Source organism: Geotrypetes seraphini, chromosome 8, assembly GCF_902459505.1.
Source record: "Geotrypetes seraphini chromosome 8, aGeoSer1.1, whole genome shotgun sequence".
Lineage (NCBI taxonomy): Eukaryota > Metazoa > Chordata > Amphibia > Gymnophiona > Dermophiidae > Geotrypetes > Geotrypetes seraphini.
Window position 1 is genome coordinate 164,325,326 of NC_047091.1, and position 9,935 is coordinate 164,335,260.

Consider the following 9,935-nt stretch of genomic DNA (forward strand, 5'->3'; position numbering starts at 1 on the left):
CCCTGCGGGACCCCACTCGTGATCCTCCTCCAGTCCGAGTAGTGGCCCTTCACTCCTACCCTCTGTTTCCTACCCGCCAACCAGTTTCTGATCCATCTATGTATGGAAACTGGTTGGTGGGTAGGAAACAGAGGGTAGGAGTGAAGGGCCACTACTCGGATTGGAGGAGGATCAAGAGTGGGGTCCGGCAGGGCTTGGTGCTCGGGCCGCTGCTATTTAATATACAGCTTAAAAAGTTGTCTAAACAGTGTATAGAATCATAAAGAGTTAAAATATTTGTGGAGGCATAATTAAGACAATAACAGTCGTAAATGACACATTGAAACAAGAGGCATAGGGGGAGAAATACAATTTGCAATAGGAGAGAAGAACAATACAATGTTATTCAGAGTAGTGAAGACACAGGGGGATTGTGAAGATCTGCAACGTGTGGACATAATCAGGTGGACATAATCAAGCTCGAGAAATGGGCATCGGCATGGCAAATGAGGTTCAACATGGATAAGTGTAAAGTGATACACGTCGGTAACAAAAATCTCATGCACGAATACTGGATGTCTGGGGCGGTACTTGGAGAGACCTCCCAGGAAAGAGACTTGGGAGTTCTGATCGACAAGTCAATGAAGCCGTCCGCGCAATGCGCGGCGGCAGTGAAAAGGGCGAACAGAATACTAGGAATGATTAAGAAAGGGATCACGAACAGATCGGAGAAGGTTATCATGCCACTGTACCGGGCCATGGTGCGCCCTTACCTGGAGTACTGCGTCCAGCACTGGTCGCCATAGATGAAGAAGGACACGGTACTACTTGAAAGGGTCCAGAGAAGAGCGACTAAAATGGTTAAGGGGCTGGAAGAGTTGCCGTACAGTGAGAGATTGGAGAAACTGGGCCTCTTCTCCCTTGAAAAGAGGAGACTGAGAGGGGATATGATCGAAACATTCAAAATACTGAAGGGAATAGACTTAGTAGATGAAGACAGGTTGTTCACCCTCTCCAAGGTAGGGAGAACAAGAGGGCACTCTCTAAAGTTAAAAGGGGGATAGATTCCGTACAAATGTAAGGAAGTTCTTCTTCACCCAGAGAGTGGTAGAAAACTTGAACGCTCTTCCGGAGTCTGTTATAGGGGGAAAAACCCTCCAGGGATTCAAGACAAAGTTGGACAAGTTCCTGCTAAACTGGAACATACGCAGGTGAGGCTGGACTCATTTAGAGCACTGGTCTTTCACCTGGGGGCCGCTGCGTGAGCGGACTGCTGGGTACGATTGACCACTGGTCAGATCCAGCAGCGGCAATTCTTATGTTCTTATGATAAAGCAAAGTTAAGTACCTGTAACTGTAGTTCTCCGTGGATAGCAGGATAAGTCAGCCACACTTTGGTGATATCATCTAATGTTCCCAATTCGGAATTGCTCTCCCAGAACTCAGGTGAGGCTTTTGGGAGCCTCATCTGAGCATGTGCAGGTCGCCCTATATATACCTGTGTTGGCCTTCTCTAATCCAGTGATTCCCCTAGCTTGAGTTTGCAGTGTCACCCGTAGGGGAGGAGGGAGGGTCTGTGTGGCTGACTTGTCCTGCTGTCCACGGAGAACTCCCATTACAGGTAAGTAACTTTGCTTTCTCCATGGACAAGCAATTTAAGTCAGCCACACTTTGGTGACTCTCCAGCTGCAGGGTGCGAGGATGGTCCCCTCTGCAGCCCGCTACCTTGTTGAGGTAGGGTAAGACTGCAGATTGCATTGATGAGAGAAAGAGAAAAAAAACCCCATTTAATAAGACCAGTCAGTGGCTATGTTTTGTAACCGTTAGGAACTTTATTTGGTCATTAGAACTTGACCAACCAACTTTTATTTTTTTTTTTGGGGGGGTAGGGGGGATTTACAAACATGGTAAGGCATATACCTTAATAACAGATCTAGTTTTCTATGTAGTCAGAGAAACATAACAAGTATATCACCAACATGGTGTTTGAGTAAACAAGTTGGTTTTTTTCTCTTTAAACTGTGCCAACATGGCAGAATGTAAATTGTCTGACAATCTCATTTATCTGATTCAGACTAATAGTCATGTTTAGCTAGTCCTGGTACTGGTGTTTATTCTCAAGGTCTAGCCATTCTCTGTGTGGGGCTTGGCCGCCATTCGTAGTGTGTTGAGGCCGAAGTCATTGGAGGTCTGTAGTAGGCGATCCAGGCAATAATGTGTGTGGGGTGGACCAGGTAGCTGCTCTGCAAATGTCCTGAAGTGGCGTGTTGTTGAGGTTTGCCAATGTTGTAGCCATGGCTCTAAGTTGATGCGCTGTGGCTTTTCCTTCAAGGGATAATCCCTCTTGCTCGTAGCAGGAGGCAATGCAGTTTGAGATCCAATTGGATATGGTGCGTTTCCCCACTGGTGTTCCTGTATTATTGGGGTCAAAGGAGACGAATAGTTGTACTGCTTTTTGCTAGGGCTGCGTTCGTTGAATGTATAGGCGAAAGGCACGGGTGCAGTCCAAGGTATGAAGGAATTGTTCCATGCTATTGGCATGTGGTCCCGGAAAGAAGGAGGGGAGCACTATTGATTGGTTTATGTGGAAAGGTGAGACTACCTTTGGTAGGAACTTTGGGTGAGTTCTCAGTACTGCGTGGTCATGGAGGATCTGTGTGTATGGTGGGTGTATAACTAGGGCCTGTAGTTCGCTGATGCGTCTTGCTGATGTGATGGCAATGAGAAAAACTGTTTTCCAGGTGAGGAAAGGGGTGCGCTGTTAATCTGCGGAGGAAGATGCCAAGGTCTCATGCTTGTGGTGGGCAGCATACTGGGGGGCGGGGTGCAGGTTTGCTAGCCCTTTCATGAACTTGGACACTAGTAGATGTGTAGCTAGGGTCCTGTCATCAATGCGCTTGTGGAAGGCTGATATGGCACTCAAATGGACCCTTATGGAGGATGTTCTGAGGCCTGCTGTCGATAAATTGAGTAAGTATTGGAGTACTGCTGGGACTTGACAGGTGAATGGATCTTCTCCCTCCAGATGTGGAATCTTTTCCACTTGAGCCCATATGATTTTCTGGTTGATAGGTCTCTGGCTGCGAGCAGTACCTTGGTCACCCCTGTTGACATGTGGAAGGGTTCCAAAATTAGCCTTTCAACATCCACGCAGTCAGTACTAGGGTTTTCAAATTGGGGTGTAGAGCTTGTCCCCGATCCTGGGTGATGAGGTTCGGTCGCAGCAGTAGCCTGATTGGCGGTTGTGTTGACAGTCGTTGTAGGAAGAGGAACCACACTTGCCTTTGCCAGTAGGGTGTAATTAAGATCAATATGGCTGCTTCCTGTCTGATCTTCTGAAGTGCTCTGTGGATGAGTGGTATGGGGGAAAAGCGTAGAGTAGGCATTTCCCCAGTGTATGGTGAAAGCATCCCTGGTTTGGCTGCATTGTGCTGGTCTTTTGGAGCAGAATCAGGGGCACTTCTTGTTGTCCTCTGTGGCAAAGAGGTCCATTGTTGGGAGGTCCCACTTGTGAAAAATATTCTGGGCTACTTCCAGGTGGACGGACCATTCATGAGGGTCCAGCTTTCTGCTGAGGCTGTCCACCAGGGTGTTGTTGAGGCCCGGAAGGTAGTTGGCATGGATGAGAGCATTGATCGACAAGGCAAAGGACCAGATTTTGTGGGCCTCCCTGGTTGTCTGTTTGGATCAATAAGGTCCAGGGGGCAAAGGCTTGTAAGGCATTCCCCATTGCCCTGAGTTCCAGAAGGTTGATGTGCTGTTTGGCCTCGGATGGTGGCCAGGGGCCCTTGGTTCTCAGATGTAGGAGGTGGGCTCCCACCCCTGCTTTGAGGCATCCGTGGGTGAGTGTAAGTTGGTATTGGGGCTGCTGGAAGGGCTTGCCCTTGTACATATTCTGCTGGTGTGTCCATCACTTGAGGTTGCTGCAGGTGTTTTGGTCTATCGTGACCCTGTGAGACAGAGGTTATGTGTGTTGGTTCCAATTCTTTCTGAGCTACCACTGGAGGGGGGTCGCATGTGGAGCTTGGCGTGCAGGGACAATTTGCATGGAGGCCACTTGTTAGCCGAGGAGGCATAGCAGTGTCCTTGCTGTCACTGTATGTGTCTCTGATATGTGCTGAATCAGCCTTTGTATTGCTTCGCCCCCCTTGCTTGTGGGTGTGCGTCTGATCAGATCATTTGCATGCTGGAGCTGTAGTGAATCGGTAACTCGGCAAAACTCGGCCACGGATTGCCCAACAACAATCCAGATCAGTGAGTTTAGTGAATCTAGGCCTAAGAATGCACCCTAGCATCCATCCAGCTTTCGCCTTTTCAACCTGTTTGGCTCATCCGTTGCACCTTTGTAATCTTTTGTTATCTTTTGTCATCTCATTAAAACCTAAACAAAAATAGGATTTTCATAAGAACATAAGCATTGCCTCTGCCGGGTCAGACCAGGGGTCCATCGTGCCCGAAGTCCGCTCCCACCGCGGCCCCACAGGTCCATGACCTGTAAGTGTTCCCTACCTAACCTAAAACGTCCATACCCTGTTCGCTTAATGTCCTGTAAGGTAAACCTCTATCTGTACCCTGTTATCCCCTTCGCTTCCAGGAAGTCATCCAGTCCCTTTTTGAACCACAGAATTGTACTCTGTCTTATCACCTCTCCGGGAAGCGCGTTCCAGGTGTCCACCACCCTCTGAGTGAAGAAAAACTTCCTTGCATTCGTTTTGAATCTGTCTCCTCTCAGTTTTTCTGAATGACCTCTTGTTTTTGTTGTCCCCGCTAGTCTAAAGAATCTGTCCCTCTCCACCTTCTCTATGCCTTTCATGATTTTATAAATCTCTATCATGTCCCCTCTCAGTCTCCGCTTTTCCAGGGTAAAGAGCCCCAGCTTGTCCAACCGTTCGGCATATGAAAGGTTCTCCATGCCCTTTATCATCCTCGTTGCTCTCCTCTGGACCCTCTCGAGTATTGCCATATCCTTCTTGAGGTATGGCGACCAATATTGGACGCAGTATTCCAGATGTGGGCGCACCATTGCTCGATACAGTGGCAGGATAACTTCCTTCGTTCTGATAGTGATACCTTTTTTGATAATGCCCAACATTCTGCTCGCTTTCTTTGAGGCCGCTGCACCAATACCCCCAGATCTTTTTCTTGGTTGCCTTCCCCCAGTACCCTCCCTCCCATCGTATAGCTGTACATGGAGTTCCCCTTCTTTTGTTATCTTTTGTCATCTCATTAAAACCTAAACAAAATCAGCTTTGTTTAACAGGATTTTCCTTTTGTGAAACCTTGATCTCTAGGGTCCTGTCACCTGTTTGGTTCAGGGAGTGGCTCTATCTTTCTGCGGCTTTATCTGCTAATGAAGTTAGCCTGTCTCCTCCCCCTCCTGGTTTCTACTTTGTGGATTGGGAGCATTTGGAGGCCTTGGCACTGAACATTTTCTGACACGAGAAGACTTCATAGCAGATCTAGGGCTTAGCCAAGGGGTTGCCGCCAGTTTCATGCGCTGAGCAAGGCAGAAGACACAGCCGCACGTTGATGAGCAAATTTAGGTATTCTGCGCTATGCAGATAGGGTTGCCAAACGTCCGGATTTTCCCGGACATGTCCTCCTTTTGAGGACATGTCCGGAGGTCTGGACGGCTTTTCAAAACCCGGCACTTTGGGTTTTGAAAAGCCTCCTCAAATCGCGTTGGGCAGGGAGGAACTCCATGCATAAGCAGATGCCAAGAGATGATGTCACGCACATGCACCTGACATCATCACACGGCAATCGCACATGCGCGGACATCCTCCCTGCCCGACAAGAGCAGTCAGTGGGGGGCAGGGCTATGGTCGAACTGGGGGTGGGATAAGGGCTTTACAGGGTAGGGATGGGCGGAATGGGGTGAGCCTGGGAGCTGGTCTAGGGGGTCCGGATTTTACGATTGGAAAATCTGGCAACCCTACATGCGGAGAATATGCCGCTCAATTATGATGCTGGCACAATACAAGAAAGTTGATGTCGGCCATTCAGTGGGTGGTGCGGGGGCAGGCCGCATGCCGAAGAGATCGTGGCTGCCTTGCACCACTGGAGACCCGAGCTGAACGCCAGCAAGGGGGCTTCCTAAAAAGGTGCCGGGGGTGAGGGGGGGGGATGAATGTAAAAGGCAGGGGAGGTACCGGAAGATAAGCCAGTCAACACGGCTTCAGGAAGGGGAAGTCATGTCTGACGAACTTGCTACAATTTTTTGAGAAGGTGAACAAACACATCGATAGTGGAGACCCGGTGGACATAATATACTTGGACTTTCAGAAAGCATTCGACAAGGTCCCACACGCAAGGCTTATGAGAAAACTGGAATGCCATGGAATAGAAGGGGACATCCTAAGATGGATAGGTAGATGGCTGGAGAAAAGATTGCAGAGGGTAAGCATAAATGGGAAATTCTCGGACTGGGAAAAGGTGACAAGCGGTGTGCCCCAGGGCTCGGTTCTTGGGCCCATTTTGTTCAACATCTTCGTAAATGACCTGGAAGAGAAAACAACAAGTAATATAATCAAGTTTGCAGATGACACGAAACTATGCCAGACAGTTGGGTCACAAATGGACATTGAAGAACTCCAAAGAGATTTGAACCAGCTAGAGAAATGGGCGGATAAGTGGCAGATGAAGTTTAAGAGAAATGCAAAGTGATGCACCTGGGAAGGAAAAACAAGGAACATGTATATAAAATGTTAGGTGTGACATTGGGCAAGAGCGAACAAGAAAGGGATCTGGGGGTACTGATCGACGGGACCCTGAAGCCGTCGGCGCAGTGCACATCGGCGGCAAAGAAGGCAAACAGGATGTTGGGCATGGTAAAGAAGGGAATCACGAGTAGATCGGCGGACGTCATAATGCCGCTTTACAGAGCAATGGTCAGACCACACCTGGAGTACTGTGTCCAGCACTGGTCTCCCTACCTAAAAAAGGATGTGACCCTGCTGGAGAGGGTGCAGAGGCGAGCTACGAAGCTAGTAGAAGGTATGGAAAATCTGAGCTACAAAGAACGCCTCAGAAAACTGGGCTTATTCACCCTTGAGAAGAGAAGACTGCGAGGGGATATGATTGAGACTTATAAAATAATAAAAGGATTCGACAAAATAGAGCGAGAAGCATCGTTATTCACGTTGTCATATGTGGATCAGACAAGAGGCCATGGACTGAAGTTGAGAGGCGACAGGCTCAGGACAAATACCAGGAAGTTCTGTTTCACGCAGCGTGTGGTGGACACTTGGAATGCTCTCCCGGAGGAGGTTGTGACAGAAACAACCATTCTGGGTTTCAAGGGCAAGTTGGATGCACACCTTCTTGCAAATCACATTGATGGATACGGATAAACAGGTCTTCATCGGGGAACACCTGGCTTGGCCCCCGCGTGTGCGGGTCACCGGAATGGATGGACCAATGGTCTGATTCGGTTAAGGCGTTTCTTATGTTCTTATGTTCTTAATACCATGGGGCAGCTTATCTTCCGGTTTTTAAATATAGACCGCCCTTTTCTGCGGCCTATATGCGGGGAAATATGGTAATGAAAAGAACTCCATTTGAATAGTTCAAAACGATGTACAAAAATAAACTGGCCATTATCAGCGAACAGTGGCATAGTAAGGAAGGGCGAAGGGGCCTTTTACCCCCACACCCCTAGGCGGCAAATGCTCTGACGTCCATTAAATCCCTATGGGTGTCAGAGCAATTACCGCAGCAGCAGCTACTTCCGCGGCTTTGTAAAAAGAGCCCTTAAAGCTTTATCAAAAATACAGCCGAATTTTAAAAAGTACCCGTCCCTCTGCTGGAAGCGAATGCAGCTTTCGATATTAAGGCATTATATGTTCATATTTTAACAATTTAAAAATCAATCTAACTGCTGAATTTTGTATAATTCGAAGTCTTTGAAAATTTTATTGAGAACCCGCTAAATATCCCCCTGCCCCCTTTTTCAAACTACCCCCCCCCCCCATTACAGTGGAAACTGCCGTTTTCCTTCGTTGTTTGGGTATTCTGCAGTTTTCAAAATTCATCCAAATATTTTAACCCCTCCTCTTTTACCTCCAGAAGATTCACCTACCTTCAGATAACCTTCCCCCAAATTACCCACCTTAACACCTTCCAATTAAACAAATACCATAAATAGATTGTAACCTACCCTCTCTAACTGCATTCCATATGTATTTTTCATACAGTTCTTCACTGTCAGTTTAATTTCCATCCTATAAGTTCACATAGAATTTTTCTTTTTTCAACCATCTTTATTTTCTCTTCTTTATTAATTTCCAGGTACTTTAGTTAGATTGTGAGCCTTCGGGACAGTAAGGGAATATTTTAAGTACCTTCTTACTTCTCATTTATAATCTTAATGTATATTTTCTTCAAACCGCTTAGAACCTAAAGGATATAGCGGTATATAAGAAATAAATTACATTACATTACATTTTCAGGATCTTGAACACTTGTAAGTTCCCCCACACATCCCCCCTCTGTTTTAAGGCGGAGCACATAAGTCCTGCAAGGGATCATCAGCGCGGTTTTGTCCGGCGCAGTTTTGACGGGTCACCGGACAAGAAGGTAACCAGAATTATTATTGTAATATCGTCAGTAAAGTAATTTTATTTTCTATTTCGTTATTAGAATATATCATGTTTGGAATGTCCATTTCAAAATCAAGTTTCAAGTTTTTAAAAATGTAATATACCGCTCATCAGGTTCCTGAGTGGTGTACATATTTATAATGATAAGTTAGGGTGACAGATAAATAACACATTGACATACAGTAACGAATGGTAAGATGGGTTAGAAATACAATTCAAATCGGATAGCAAACCATTGTGGGATAGCACGTTAGGGAGGGATCTTGGCTGTAAGTGAATTTTTTGAGAAAATAAGTTTAAAGATTATAGGCATCTTTTTTTTTTACAGTTAATTTATAGCATTTTATTGAAGGAATCAAATAAATATACAATAATATAATACAATAAGATATTCATTAAAATTATATTCACAATTCTAATTATTCCAAACATATTTCTATCATTCCTCCCAAATATATTTCCAAATGACCTATTTCATACCTCTATACACTCCCCCTGTTCCCTTCCCTCCTTCCCTCCCCCCATTGTTTTTTTTTTTTATTTCCAATTATAGGGAAGATATAGGATAAAGAAGGGTACAGTAGAAGGATATGGATAAGGAAGGATAAAAGGGATGGGAGGATATAAAGAATCACTTACAGGTCATGGACCTGATGGGCCGCCGTGGGAGCGGATTGCTGGGCATGATGGACCTCTGGTCTGACCCAGCAGAGGCACTGCTTAAGTTCTTATGTTCTTATTGTAATGAATTAATTAAGCAAATATACAATTCAAGTATTTCCATACATATTACTATCATCCCTCCTATTCCCTTCCCTCCCCCAGAATGGAAGGTGACACAAATTACCTGGTGTTGAAATGCAATATATGTCTCCAAAGCCTCAATATAAAACATTAAGGGCTCCTTTCACAAAGGCGCACTAGTGGTTTTAGCGTGCGCTTAGCACGCGCTAAAATGCCGCACGTGCTAGCCGCTACTGCCTCCTCTTGAGCAGGCGGTAGTTTTTCGGGTAGCACGCGCTCATGCCCTAAAAACCATACTTTGTGCTCTAGAGCAGTGGTTCCCAACCCTGTCCTGGAGGACCGCCAGGCCAATCGGGTTTTCAGGCTAGCCCTAATGAATATGCATGAGATATATTTGCATATAGTGGAAGTGACAGGCATGCAAATCTGCTCCATGCATATTCATTAGGGCTATCCTGAAAACCCGATTGGCCTGGTGGTCCTCCAGGACAAGGTTGGGAACCACTGCTCTAGAGGGAAGATTTTGAATATATGGGTCCCAAATTTTCAAAAAAAAAGACAAGTTCGTCTAGGACAAGGGTCTCAAAGTCCCTCCTTGAGGGCCGCAATCCA